Here is a 15,932-nt window from a genome sequence, read left to right on the forward strand (position 1 = left end):
GACCATCTACTCTCGCTTGTGTATGGTTATACATAAAGAATGAGTCCTGGTTTTGGCTGTAGGCTATTGGGCCATGTTTCCGTCTGTGTTTGTATGTTCTGTATGTGGTGGTGCAGACCGGCTTTCTCCCTGTGTATGTGAGTGTGTTTGTCTGTGTGTGTGTGTGTACAGTATATGCATGACTGTATGCGTGTGTGATAATCTCTGTGGGAGAGAAGAGAAGCTGCAGTCAGAGTCATGAATGGAACATGGTTCTGGTTTACAGTGCTTTCGGAAAGCATTCAGACCCTTTGACTTCTTCCACATTTTATTACCTTACAGCCATATTCAAAATTGATTCAATCGTTTTTTTTCTCTCATCAATCTACACACAATACCCCATAATGACAAAGCAATTTTTGTTGTTGTTGTATTTAGACCATTTTCTCAGTACTTTGTTATAGCACCTTTGGCAGTGATTACAGCCTGGAGTCATCTTGTGTATGACTCTACAAGCTTGGCACACCTGGATTTGGGGAGTTTCTCCCATTCTTTTCTGCAGATCCTTTCAAGTTCTGTCAGGTTGGATGGAGAGCGTCGCAGCACAGCTAATTTCAGGATTCTTCCGAGATGTTCGATCGTGATCAAGTCCGGGCTCTGGCTTGGCCACTCAAGGACATTCAGAGACTTGTCCCGAAGCCACTCCTGCATTGTCTTCACTGTGTGCTTAGGGTCGTTGTCCTGTTGGAAGGTAAACGTTTGCCCCAGTCTGAGGTCCTGAACACTCTGGAGCAGGTTTTCATCAAGGATCTCTCTGTACTTTGCTCTGTTCATCTTTCCCTCGATTCTGACTAGTCTCTCAGTCCCTGCCACTGAAAACATCCCCACAGCATGATGCTGCCACCACTATGCTTCACCGTAGGGATGGTGCAAGGTTTACTCCAGACGTGACACTTGGCATTCAGACCAAAGAGTTGAATCTTGGTTTCATCAGACCAGAGAATCTTGTTTCTCATGGTCTGAGAGTCCTTTAAGTGTCTTTTGGCAAACTCCAAGGGTGCTGTCATGTGCCTATACTGAGGAGTGGCTTCCGTGGAGTGCTGCAGAGATGATTGTCCTTCTGGAAGGTTCTCCCATCTCCACAGAGAAACTCTGGAGCTCTGTCAGTGAGCATCAGGTTCTTGGTCACCTCCCCGACCAAGGCCCTTCTCCCCTGATTGCTCAATTTGGCCGGGCGGCCAGCTCTAGGAAGAGTCTTGGTGGTTCCAAACTTCTTCCATTTAAGAATGATGTAGGCCATTGTGTTCTTGGGGACCTTCAATGCTGCAGAACTTTTTTGGTACCTTTCCCCAGATCTGTGCCTCGACACAATCCTGTCTCAGAGCTCTACGGACAATTCCTTCGACCTCGTGGCTTGGTTTTTGCTTTGACATGCACTGTCAACTGTGGGACCTTATATAGACAGGTGTGTGCCTTTCCAAATAATTTCCAATCAATAGAATTTTACCACAGGTGGACTCCAATCCAGTTGTAGAAACCTCTCAAGGTTGATCAATGGAAACAGGATGCACCTGAGCTCAATTTCAAGTCTCAGAGCAAAGGGTCTGAATTCTAATGTAAATAAGGTACTTCTGTTTTCTAAAAGCATGTTTTCGCTTTGTTATTATGGTGTATCATGTTAGACGAGGATTATTTAAAAAAATCAATTTTAGAATAATGCTGTAACGTAACAAAATGTGAAAGTGAAGGGGTCTGAATACTTTCCGAATGCACTGTAATTGTCTCTGCTAAGCCAGCGCTCCACAAATAAATCCCTAATGCTGCACTGACTAACTGATGCCAATCACTTTATCTGTTCAAGTTCTGTATGGGAAACTAGTGTTGCAGTGCTAAGTCATTTCATTTCTGCTCATGGGTCATGTCCCCGTACAGGGGAAGTTCATTTAAAAATGTTGATATACATTCTCACTCACACAGCTGTGTCATGACTCAGCTCTCTGTCCTCTCCAAGGTGATGAGCTCTTCCTCATTAACAGATCATGTTCTGAGTAATCCTGTCAGTCTAAACTGACCCCTCTGATCTACCCAGCATAATCACACACACACATGCACGCACACACATACAGTTCCTTCAGAAAGTATTCACACCCCTCGGCTTTTTCCACATATTGTTGTTTCACAGCCTGAATTTTCAAATTGGTTAAATGTAGATATATATATATATTTTTTTAACTCGCCTTCACACAATAGCCCATAATGTCAAAGTGGAATAATGTTTTACAAAATGTTTACAAATGAATAAAACATGAAAAGCTTAAATGTCTTGAGTCAATAAGCATTCAACCCGTTTGTTAAGCAAATCTTTGCTCCTGAACTTATTTAGTCTTAACAAGTCACATAAGAAGTTGCATGGACTCACTCTGTGCAATAATAATGTTTAACATGATTTTTGAATGACTACCTCATCTCTGTACTCCACACATACAATTATCTGTAAGGTCCCTCAGTTGAGCAGTGACTTTCAAACACAGATTCAACCACAAAGACCAGGGAGGTTTTCCAATGCCTCGCAAAGAAGTGCACCTTTTGGTGATGGGTAAAAAAAAAAAGACATTGAATATCCCTTTGAGCATGGTCAAATATGAATTACACTTTGAATGGTGTATCAATACACCCGTCACTACAAAGATACAGGCGTCCTTCCTAACTCAGTTGCCGGAGAGGAAGGAAACCGCTCAGGGATTTCACCATGTTACAGAGTTTAATGGCTGCGATAGGAAAAAACTGAGAATGGATCAACAACATTGTAGTTACTCCACAATACTAACCTCATTGACAGAGTGAAAGGATGGAAGCCTGTACAGTATAATATATTCCAAAACGTGCATCCTGTTTGTTACAAGGCACTAATGTAATACTGCAAAAAATGTGGCAAAGCAATTTGACATTTTTCAGGCTGTAACACAACAAAATGTTGAGTAAGTCAAGGGGTATGAATTACTTTCTGAAGGCACTGTACATGTACAATCACATATATACACACACACACAAACTTGGAAAATGTAATCATGATGCGACCTTGTGACCATTAATCATCACGTTGTAAACAGTCCTAAATGGCTTTATTACTGCTGCATCAATCACAAGACACACCTTGACACACCTTCACACACACTCACTGTCAAACTCACAAGGCCTGTGTTTGTCAAACATGTCTATAACCCTAAAAGGAAATGAAACGAGGGACAGTCACAGAGCCACTCCTCTTTCCATCCCTCGCTCTTTGTCTGGGGGTCATTGACAGGGAGATTCCATCCCTCTCTTCCCTAACCTGGACAATGCTGGGCCAATTGTACACCACCTCATGGGTCTCCTGGTCACGGCTGGCTGTGACACAGCCTGGGATCGAACATGGGTCTGTAGTGACGCCTCAAGCACAGTGATGCAGTTCCTTAGACCGCTGCGCCACTCGGGAGGCCCTAAGAATAGGCTGATTAAGTGCAAACCGAGGGCTTGTCTCTTTCTGGTGTCACTTTATTTTCCCCTCATTGGACAATATTGGAGTCCAAATGTTGACAAGAAAATACAGATGAATAGGCAGATAGACAAGCGGTTCTGTTGTATAAGAATTGGTTCCCAGAATTGGTTCCAACTGTTTCAGTATTTCCTGTGACTGTTTTGATATTTCCAGTAAAGAAACAAAAGGCAGTGTTTCAAGTTAGGACAGCCTATAGCCATGATGACCCAGCTGAAACTGCCCGATGGGCAGTGCTGTTGAGGGGAAGTTAGAGTAACATTCGGTCGGAGATATTTGGTGTACAAGCTTAAGGGGGTTATAAAATGGAGGTCATATCTGGGCCTCCCTGACTACAGTAAATGGGTTAAAGCTTGCTGTGGGCAAACACGATTGCTGTGGAGGACACAGCAGTGCCAACTGGCATCGGTACAGATGGCATCACCCTATGTGTGCATGTTCATTTCCTCTCCAGGAAATACACTCTAGTCTCCACCACTCCCCTTTTCAGACTTTTCAGCCTCAATCATTCTCATTTACATCTCTCCTCCCCCTCCCTTTCCACTATTGAGCCTGAAGGGTACGTGAGCCTCCACACATCACTTTACATCACTCTCTGGTATCAATTATAAAGTCACTGTGGAGGCCAACGTATCCCTGAGTGGGTCAGGCTCAATAGTGCGGTTGAGGAAAGAGAGGGAGAGAGGCAGAGGATTAGAAGGAGGGTGGGGTCATTTAGGTGGACGTGAGTTTATTCACATCCCATTGAGGGGTATGATTTAGGATGGCTGTGTGAAAGCACGTTCCAACACTACTGTTCCAGTGACTAACAGTGTAGTATCTTCTCTCTCACAGCTGTATCTAAGCGTTACACCTTCAGACTCCTTCAGCCTGTCTGGCCTCAGTACCATGAGAAACCAGTCAGACTCATGATCCAGGCTGCCCCCAGCCCTCTCGTTCTCTCTGTTCCACTTCACTCCCCGGTGACAGATGGAATGGGGTTGGTGGACTGAGAGACCATTATCCCCAGTTACCATTTACCCAGCAACAGGATCAACATATGACCCATATCTCCCGTAAGTGACCTGCACCTTCACACACACACACACACACACACACACACACACACACACACACACACACACACACACACACACACACACACACACACACACACACACACACACACAATGAATGGTTAAATGTTTTGGCTGTAGGCTATTGGGCCATGTGTTTCTATGTTCTGTATGTGGTGGTGCAAACTGACTTTCTCCCTGTGCATGTGAGTGTGTGTGTGTTCATGCATGAGTGAGTGCACACGTGTGTGTGTGTGTACAGAATATGCATTAATGCGTGACTGTGCATGTATGTGTGTATGTGATCATCTCTGTGGGAGAGAAGAGAAGCTGCAGAGTCAGACATGAATGGAACATGGGTCTGGTTTACAGTGCATTCGGGAAGTATTTAGACCCCTTGACTTTTTCCACATTTTGTTACGTTACAGCCTTATTCAAAATTGATTAAATCGTTTTTTCCCCTCATCAATTTACACACAATAAATACCCCATAATGACAGAGCAAAAATGTTTTTGCAAATGTATTAATATCACTTATTCCTTCAAAAGTTAATTGCTTTGCCACATTTTTTGCAGTATTACATTAGTGCCTTGTTGCAAACTGTACACATGTTTCAGAATATTTTAGTTCTGTACTCTGTCAATGAGGTTGGTATTATGGAATAGCTACAATGTTGATCCATCCTCAGTTTTTTCCTATCATAGCCATTAAACTCTGTAATTTTTTTGTCACCATTGGCCTCATGCTGAAATCCCTGAGCAGTTTCCTTCCTCTCCGGCAACTAAGTTAGGACGGACGCCTGTATCTTTGTAGTGACTGGGTGTATTGATACACCATCCAAAGTGTAATTCATATTTGACCATGCTCAAAGGGATATTTAATGTATTTTTTTTTCATCTACCAATAGATGCACTTCTTTGCGAGGCATTGGAAAACCTCCCTGGTCTTTGTGGTTGAATCTGTTTGAAATTGACTGCTCAACTGAGGGACCTTACAGATAATTGTATGTGTGGGGTACAGAGATGAGGTAGTCATTCAAAAATCATGTTAAACACTATTATTGCACACAGAGTCCATGCAACTTCTTATGTCACTTGTTAAACAAATTTGTACTCCTGAACTTATTTAGTATTGCCATAACAAATGGGTTGAATTCCTATTGACTCAAGACATTTCAGCTTTCATGTTTTATTAATGAGTAACTGTTAGTTTTTTTTAATCCACTTTGACATTATGGGGTATTGTGTGTAGGTCAATTAAAAAAAATCTCAATTTAATCAATTAGAAATTTAGGCTGTAACCCAACAAAATGTCAAAGGGTCTGAATACGTAAAGAAGGGACTTTGTGTGTGTGATAATGCTGGGTAGATCAGAAGGGTCAGTTTAGACTGACAGGATTACTGTGTCCGTCTTCTCAGACCTAAGAGAACATGATCACATGATCTGTTAATGAGGAGGAGCTCATCACCTTGGACAGGACAGAGAGCTGAGTCATGACACAGCTGAAAGAGAGAGAGAGATAGCAAGTGAGACATTTTTAAATGAACTTGAGCAGAAATTAAATGAAATTACTTAGCACTGCAACATTAGTTTCCCATACAGAACATGAATGGATAAAACAGTGATTGGCATCAGTTAGTCAGTGCAGTATTATGGATCTATTTGTGGAGGGCTGGCTTAGCAGAGACAGTTACAGCGCACCCCATAATGACAAAGTGAAAACATATTTTTAGACATTTTAGCAAATGTATTGCAAATAAAAAACAAACTTAATTTACATGAGGATTCGGACCCTTTACTCTGACACTTGAAATTGAGCTCAGGTGCATTCTGATTCCATTGATCAACCTTGATGTTTCTACAACTTGATTGGAGTCCCCCTGTGGTAAAATTCTATTGATTGGACATGTTTTGGAAAAACACACACCTGTCTATATAAGGTCCCACAGTTGACAGTGCATGTCAGAGCAAAAACCAAGGCATGAGGTCGAAGGAATTGTCCATTGAGCTCTGAGACAGGATTGTGTCGAGGCACAGATCTGGGGAAAGGTACCAAAAAAGTTCTGCAGCATTGAAGGTCCCCAAGAACACAATGGCCTACATCATTCTTAAATGGAAGAAGTTCGGAACCGCCAAGACTCTTCCTAGAGCTGGCCGCCCGGCCAAATTGAGCAATCAGGGGAGAAGGGCCTTGGTCAGGGAGGTGACCAAGAACCCGATGCTCACTCTGACAGAGCTTCAAAGTTTCTCTGTGGAGATGGGAGAACCTTCCAGAAGGACAGGCATCTCTGCAGCATTCCACGGAAGCCACTCCTTAGTTAAAAGAACATGACAGCCCACTTGGAGTTTGCCAAAAGGCACCTAAAGGACTCTCAGACAATCAGAAACAAGATTCTCTGGTCTGATGAAACCAAGATTAAACTCTGTGGTTTGAATACCAAGTGTCACGTCTGGAGGAAACCTGTCACCATCCCTATGGATAGGCTTTTTTTTACCCTCTTCTCCCCAATTTCGTGATATTCAATTGGTAGTTACAGTCTTGTCCCATCGCTGCAACTCCCCTATGGACGTGGGAGAGGTGAAAGTCAAGAGCCATGCATCCTCCGAAACACGACCCCACCAACCGCACTGCTTCTTGGCACATTGCTCGCTTAACCCGGAATCCAGCCGCACCAATGTGTGGGAGAAAACACCATCCAGCCGGCGACCGAAGTCAGCTTGCATGTGCCCGTCCCGCCGAAAGGAGTCGCTAGAGCTCGATGGGACAAGGATATCCCAGCCAGCCAAACACTCCCCTAACCCGGACTACGCTGGGCCAATTGTGCACCGCCTCATGGGTCTCCCAATCACAGCCGGCTGTGACACAGCCTGGGATCGAACCTGGGTCTGTAGTGATGCCTCAAGCACAGCGATGCAGTGCTTTAGACCGCTGCACCACTCGAGAGGCCCGAAGGATAGGCTGTTTAAGTGCAAACCGATGCGTTGTCTCTTTCTGGTGTGACTGTATTTTCCCCTCATTGGACAATACTGGAGTCCAAACAGGAAAATACAGATGAATAGGCAGATAGATAGACAAGCTGTTCTGTTGTATAAGAATTGGTTCCCAGAATTGGTTCCAACTGTTTCAGTATCTCCTGTGACTGTTTTTGTATTTCCACTAAAGAAACTAAAAACAGTATTTCCTGTGACTATTTTTGTATTTCCACTAAAGAAACTAAAAACAGTATTTCCTGTGACTATTTTTGTATTTCCACTAAAGAAACTAAAAACAGTATTTCAAGTTAGGACAGCCTGTAGCCATGATGACCCAGCTGAAACTGCCAGATGGGCAGGGAAGGATTGCTGTCGAGGGGAAGTTAGAGTAACATTCGGTCTGAGATATTTGGTGTACAAGCTTAAGGGGGTTATAAAATGGAGGTCAAATCTGGGCCTCCCTGACTACAGTAAATGGGTTAAAGCTTGCTGTGGGCTAACACGATCGCTGCGGAGGACACAGCAGTGCCAACTGGCATCGGTACAGATGGCATCACCCTGTGTGTGCATGTTCATTTCCTCTCCAGGAATAACACTCTAGTCTCCACCACTCCCCTTTTCAGACCTTTCAGCCTCAATCGTTGTCATTTACATCTCTCTCCTCTCTCCTCTCTCCCTCTTTCCTCCTCTCTCCACTATTGAGCTTAACCCACTCAGGGGTACGTGAGCCTCCACACATCACTCTCTGGGATCAATTATAAAGTAACGAGGGAGGGGGAGAGAGGATGAGGAAAGAAGAGAATTGGGGTATAGAAAGAGAGAGGGAGAGAGGCAGAGGATTAGAAGGAGGGTGGGGTGATTTAGGTGGACGTGAGTTTATTCACATCCCATTGAGGGGTATGATTTAGGATGGCTGTGTGAAAGCACGTTCCAACACTACTGTTCCAGTGACTAACAGTGTAGTATCTTCTCTCTCACAGCTGTATCTAAGCGTTACACCTTCAGACTCCTTCTGTCACGTCCTGACCAGTATAAGGGTTATTTGTTGTTGTAGTTTGGTCAGGACGTGGCAGAGGGTATTTGTTTTATGTGGTTCGGGGTGGTGGTTTATTTAGTAGGGCATTTGATTTATTATTTCCGGGTTTTGGGGTAATGTTCTATGTTTGTATTTCTATGTGGTCTCTGGTCTTTTGTATTTCTATGTCTGGTTTATTGGGGTTGGACTCTCAATTGGAGGCAGGTGTTTTCTCGTTGCCTATGATTGGGAGTCCTATATATGGGTATGTGTTTGGTTTAGTGTTTGTGGGAGATTGTTTCTTGTTTTGCGTGTGTGAGCATGACAAGACTGTTTTGTTGATCGGTCGTTCTTCATTTTGTTATTTTGGTGTTTTCTTGGTTTAAAATAAAATACAAGATGAGCATTCACATTCCTGCTGCGTTTTGGTCCTCCATTCCAGACGACAACCGTTACACCTTCAGCCTGTCTGGCCTCAGTACCATGAGAAACCAGTCAGACTCATGATCCAGGCTGCCCCCAGCCTCTTGTTCTCTCTGTTCCACTTCACTCCCCGGTGACAGATGGAATGGGGTTGGTGGACTGAGAGACCAGTAACCCAAGTTACCATTTATCCAGCAACAGGATCAACATATAACCCATATCTCCCATAAGTGACCTGCACCTTCACACACACACACACACACACAGTCACCATTCATCCACATTAATGGTTAACTGACACACTTACCCAAGGTGACCTGTCTCCCCTCACCTGTTGAATATACTGTATGCAGGCGTGTTTGCACCTTCACCCATTGAATCTGATCCACCCTGTCTATGTGGCGACATCGTCTGACCTCTGGTATATTGTATTACCATTGGAAGGTAACTACATTGATCTTGTAAGGTAAACTACACAGATCAGATGATTGAGTAGAAGAAAGGTTACGATAGAGTTAACCCTCCCTTTTGCTGGGTCTACAAGGCCTTGTAGGGATGTGAGCTCTCATACTGTCCAGTCAGCGAGACTCTGGTTCAGAATGAGAATAATAACATTGGGCACAGCTCCAGACTGTTACAACACAGTGAATCAATGTTTTACATGAGAAGAACGGTAGGAGTGAGTATTTTCCAGTGAACATGTGAGACACATAGGACACAGTTTCTCGTTTCAAAAGCGGGCTCTCATAGCTGACCCTGGTCCCCAGTTGCCCGCAAAAAAAGATTACATTTCCTGTGACCTCTCTGAATGGTCTCTAGTGTGTGTGTGTGTGTGTGTGTGTGATTATAGCAGCAGCAGTGGTCAGAGGCCCAGCAGTAACAACGATGGAGATTTCCCCTGAGTTTAGTCCTCTGGTAACAAGGCTGCATTGTACTGTGTGCATCTGGTGTGGAGTCATGTCTCCCAAAGATGCGCGCGCACACACAATTCACACCACTGTCTACCTGCTACAAAGCTTGGTGTCTCACTCAGACACTATGTCAGAACAAGTGGGTGGAAGAGGGACTAAAACACACTATTTAGTACATATGGTGTCCAAGCATAGAAAGAGAGAGGAGGAAATTGGAAGAGTTGTTTTCTAAAAAAGGCAGGAGGAGATGGAGGAAATAATTGTGAGAGCTAAACTTCAGTGTGTGTAGACTCTCTGAACAGTATTCTGAATCTGGAGATGAGCTGATGAGAGTTGAACTGGAAGTACAGACAGAGAACATACAGTTGAAGTCATTAAAACTCGTTTTTCAACCACTCCACAAATTTCTTGTTAACAAACTGTACTTTTTGCAAGTTGGTTAGAACATCTACTTTGTCATTTTTACAATTGTTTACAGACAGATTATTTCACCTATAATTCCCTGTATCATAATTCCAGTGGGTCAGAAGTTTACATACACTAAGTTGACTGTGCCATTAAACAGCTTGGAAAATTCCAGAAAATGATGTCATGGCTTTAGAAGCTTCTGATTTGAGTCAATTGGAGGTGTACCTGTGGATGTATTTCAAGACCTACCTTCAAACTCAGTGCCTCTTTGCTTGACTTCATGGGAAAATCAAAAGAAATCAGCCATTAGCTCAGAAAAAAATGGTTCATCCTTGGGAGCAATTTCCAAACGCCTGAAGGTACCACGTTCATCTGTACAAACAATAGTACGCAAGTATAAACACCATAGGACCACGCAGCCATCATGCCGCTCAGGAAGGAGACGCATTCTGTCTCCTAGAGATGAACGTACGTTGGTGTGAAAAGTGCAAATCAATCCCAGAACAACCGCAAAGTACCTTGTGAAGATGCTGGAGGAAACAGGTACAAAAGTATCTATATCCACGTTAAAAATGAGTCTTATATCATTATAACCTGAAAGGCCACTTAGCAAGGAAGAAGCCACTGTTCCAAAACCACCTTAAAAAATCCAGACTACGGTTTGCAACTGCACATGAGAACAAAGATCGTACTTTTTTGAGAAATGTCCTCTGGTCTGATGAAACAAAAACAGAACTGTTTGGCCATAATGACCATCGTTATGTTTGGAGGAAAAAGGGGGAGGCTTGCAAGCCGAAGAACACCATCCCAACTGTGAAGCACAGGGTGGCAGCATGAAATTGTGGGGGTGCTTTGCTGCAGGAGGGACTGGTGCACTTCACAAAATAGATGGCATCACGAGGCAGGAAAATTATGTGGATATATTGAAGCAACATCTCAAGACATCAGTCAGGAAGTTAAAGCTTTGTTGCAAATGGGTCTTCCAAATTGACAATGACCCCAAGCATTCTTCCAAAGTTGTGGCAAAATGGCTTAAGGACAAGAAAGTCAACATATTGGAGTGGCCATCACAAAGCCCTGACCTCAATCTCATAGAACATTTGTGGGCAGAACTGAAAAAGTCTGTGCGAGGAAGGAGGCCTACAAACCTGACTCAGTTACACCAGCTCTGTCAGGAGGAATGGATAAAAATTCACCCAACTTATTGTGGGAAGCTTGTGCAAGGCTACCCAAAAGGTTTGACCCAAGTTAAACAATTTAAAGGTAATGCTACCAAATACCAATTGAGTGTATGTAAACTTCTGACCCACTGGGACTGTGATGAAATAAATAAAAGCTGAAATAAATAATTCTCCCTACTATTTTTCTGACATTTCACATTCTTAAAACAAAGTGGTGATCCTAACTGACCTAAGACAGGGAATTGTTACTATGATTAAATGTCAGGAATTGTGAAAAACTGAGTTTTTAAATTTATTTGGCTAAGGTGTATGTAAACTTCTGACTTCAACTGTATCAGTGCCCAGCAGGTTTAGACCCAGTGGATCACAGCAAATTAATCTCTTCCATCACTGACATCACAAGATCTCTGCGCTGGCCATCTATGTTTGGACAGCCCCAGAGGAGGGGCCAGGTCACAGTTATGACTGACTGTGTTATGTGACTGGTTTTAAAATGATTTAAACTATCAGCTGTAATTTGGTTATCAAATGAGATTTGAACTATGATTCAGCATCCAGGATCAAAACTGTTTTATAAGTGACAATGATCAAGGACAATAAGTAATATGGTGTTATATCACTTTCATAATATGCAATAATAAAATGTCTCCTTCTGTCCTCCTTGATCCATATTTGACCTTACAGACATTGTCCTGAATAACACAGTTAATAACATACATACAAGGTTGTCCTGGAAGAAAACTTGCTTCCTTCTGATCTTACAATGTTCCCCATCTCTGAGGATTGGTTTTTCCAGCAGGACAATGCTCCATGCCACACAGCCAAGTCAATCAAGGTGTGGATGAAGGACCACCAGATCAAGACCCTGTCATGGCCCGCCCAATCTCCAGACCTGAACCCCATTGAAAACCTCTGGAATGTGATCAAGATGGATGGTCACAACCATCAAACAAAGCAGAGCTGATTTATTTTTTTGTGCCAGGAGTGGCATAAAGTCACCCAACATCAATGTGAAAGACTGGTGGAGAGCATGCCAAGATGCATGAAAGCTGTGATTGAAAATCTGAGTTATTCCATCAAATATTGATTTCTGAACTCTTCCTAAGTTAAAACATTGAGTATTGTGTTTAAAAATGAATATGAACTTATTTTCTTTGCATTATTCGAGGTCTGACAACACTGCATCTTTTTTGTTATTTTGACCAGCTGTCATTTTCTGCAAATAAATGCTCTAAATGACAATATTTTTATTTGGAATTTGGGAGATATTTTGTCAGTAATTTATAGAATGAAACAAAAATGTTAATTTTTCCCTAACACATACATATAAATAGTAAAACCAGAAAAACTGACAAATTTGCAGTGGTCTCTTAATTTTTTTCAGAGCTGTATATATGTGCGTCATGCACAGCATGACTATTGACAGTGTAAAATCAATCTAACCCTTTTATTGCATACACATCTGAGGTTCCTTAGAATAAAACAGCATATCCAATTCTCCAGTGTCCAGTGTTTTCATTCCTTAGCTCACTGCAAGCGCAGTTTCTTGTTTTCTGCTGAAGGAAGTGGAACACTAAGGTCGTCGGCTGCCATAACCCATTCGTATCAAGGTACGAGTTGTGCATTTTTTCATGGGTCTTTGGGCAGCAATATTGTACTGGACTGTGAGTTGACTAACTGTAGCCATTCTGTTGCTCTGTACAATTCGTGTCAGGCTCTTTTGTCCTCTTTCATCAATGACCCGTTTTCGACAACACTGGCCTGCGTTGGCTGGATGTCCTTTGGGTGGTGGACCATTCTTGATACACACGGGAAACCGCCGAACGTGAAAACCCCAGCAGCGTTGCAGATCTTGACACTCAAACCGGTGTGCCTGGCACCTACTACCATACCCCGTTCAAAGGCCTGAATGGCATACATACGCAATCCATATCTCAATTGTATTAAGCCTTAAAAATCCTTCTTTAAACCATCTCCTCCCCTTCATCTACACTGATTGAAGTGGATTTGACAGGTGACATAAGGGATCATATTGTTCACCTGGATTCACCTGGTCAGTCTGTCATGGAAAGAGCAGGTGTTCCTAATGTTTTGTCCGCTCTGTGTATATTTGGACTCCTCCCTGCCCTTATGTTTAACATGAAGCTCTCCATTGTAATTCATCAACCTAACCCTTTATTGCATACACATCTGAGGTTCCTTAGATTAAAACAGAACACATGTTTTGCAATGAATTTAAGCAACAAAGTGCATAGATGGGTACAGAACTGTGAAGTAAAATCCCATGTTGCAACAGTAACTTTATATCACTAAGAAAAAACGTACTTCTTACTCAACTTCCTCCTAATTCTAGATTTCACATTACCACAACGGAATAACATAGCTACCGGTACGTGTGTGTCTGTGTGTTTACACATCCAATTTCAAAGTCAGTCTTGAGCGATCTGGCTGGCTAAAATAGCCAAAAGACTACTAAATACTTAAATAAATGGTTACCTAGATTATCTGCATTGACCCTATCTTGCTCTGACTCTATGGACCCTCACAGTGTATAGTATATACACTCAGTCTCACACACTATACTGACACACTCACACAAAACCCATGCACTACATACATACACACGCATACAAACACAACACACACACACACACCATCTTGTTTCACTAACCTTGTGGGGACACACAATTGATTCCCATTAACAATTATATTTTACCTAACCCCAAACCTAACCCTACACCTAACCCTTAACTCAAACCCTAACTCTCAAATCAAATCAAATCAAATCAAATCAAATTTATTTTTATATAGCCCTTCGTACATCAGCTGATATTCTCAAAGTGCTGTACAGAAACCCAGCCTAAAACCCCAAACAGCAAGCAAAGCATGTGAAAGAAGCACGGTGGCTAGGAAAAACTCCCTAGGAAAAACTCCTTAGAAAGGCCAAAAACCTAGGAAGAAACCTAGAGAGGAACCAGGCTATGAGGGGTGGCCAGTCCTCTTCTGGCTGTGCAGGGTGGATATTAAAACAGAACATGGTCAAAATGTTAAAATGTTAAAATGTTCATAAATGACCAGCATGGTCAAATAATAATAATCATAGTAGTTGTCGAGGGTGCAACAAGCACGTCCGGTGAACAGGTCAGGGTTCCATAGCCGCAGGCAGAACAGTTGAAACTGGAGCAGCAGCACGGCCAGGTGGACTGGGGACAGCAAGGAGTCATCATACCAGGTAGTCCTGAGGCATGGTCCTAGGGCTCAGGTCCTCCGAGAGAAAGACAGAAAGAGAGAAAGAGAGAATTAGAGAGAGCATATTTAAATACACACAGGACACCGGATAAGACAAGAGAAATACTCCAGATGTAACAGACTGACCCTAGCCCCCGACACATAAACTACTGCAGCATAAATACTGGAGGCTGAGACAGGAGGGATCAGAAGACACTGTGGCCCCATCCGATGATACCCCGGACAGGGCCAAACAGGCAGGATATAACCCCACCCACTTTGCCAAAGCACAGCCCCCCACACCACTAGAGGGATGTCTCCAACCACCAACTTACCGTCCTAAGACAAGGCCGAGTATAGCCCACAACGATCTCCGCCATGGCACAACCCAAGGGGGGGGGCGCCAACCCAGACAGGAAGACCACGTCAGTGACTCAACCCACTCAAGTGACGCACCCCTCCCATGGACGGCATGGAAGAACACCAGTAGGCCAGTGACTCAGCCTCTGTAAAAGGGTTAGAGGCAGAGAATCCCAGTGGAAAGAGGGGAACCGGCAAGGCAGAGACAGCAAGGGCGGTTCGTTGCTCCAGCCTTTCCGTTCACCTTCACACTCCTGGGCCAGACTATACTTAATCATAGGACCTACTGAAGAGATAAGTCTTCAGTAAAGACTTAAAGGTTGAGACTGAGTCTGCGTCTCTCACATTGGTAGGCAGACCATTCCATAAAAATGGAGCTCTATAGGAGAAAGCCCTACCTCCAGCCGTTTGCTTAGAAATTCTAGGGACAATTAGGAGGCCTGCGTCTTGTGACCGTAGCGTACGTGTAGGTATGTACGGCAGGACCAAATCGGAAAGATAGGTAGGAGCAAGCCCATGTAATGCTTTGTAGGTTAGCAGTAAAACCTTGAAATCAGCCCTTGCCTTAACAGGAAGCCAGTGTAGGGAGGCTAACACTGGAGTAATATGATCAAATTTTTTGGTTCTAGTCAGGATTCTAGCAGCCGTATTTAGCACTAACTGAAGTTTATTTAGTGCTTTATCCGGGTAGCCGGAAAGTAGAGCATTGCAGTAGTCCAGCCTAGAAGTAACAAAAGCATGGATTAATTTTTCGGCGCATTTTTGGACAGAAAATTTCTGATTTTTGCAATGTTACGTAGATGGAAAAAAGCTGTCCTTGAAACAGTCTTGATATGTTCTTCAAAAGAGAGATCAGGGTCCAG

Source organism: Salmo salar, chromosome ssa07, assembly GCF_905237065.1.
Source record: "Salmo salar chromosome ssa07, Ssal_v3.1, whole genome shotgun sequence".
In the NCBI taxonomy this organism is placed as follows: Eukaryota; Metazoa; Chordata; class Actinopteri; order Salmoniformes; family Salmonidae; genus Salmo; species Salmo salar.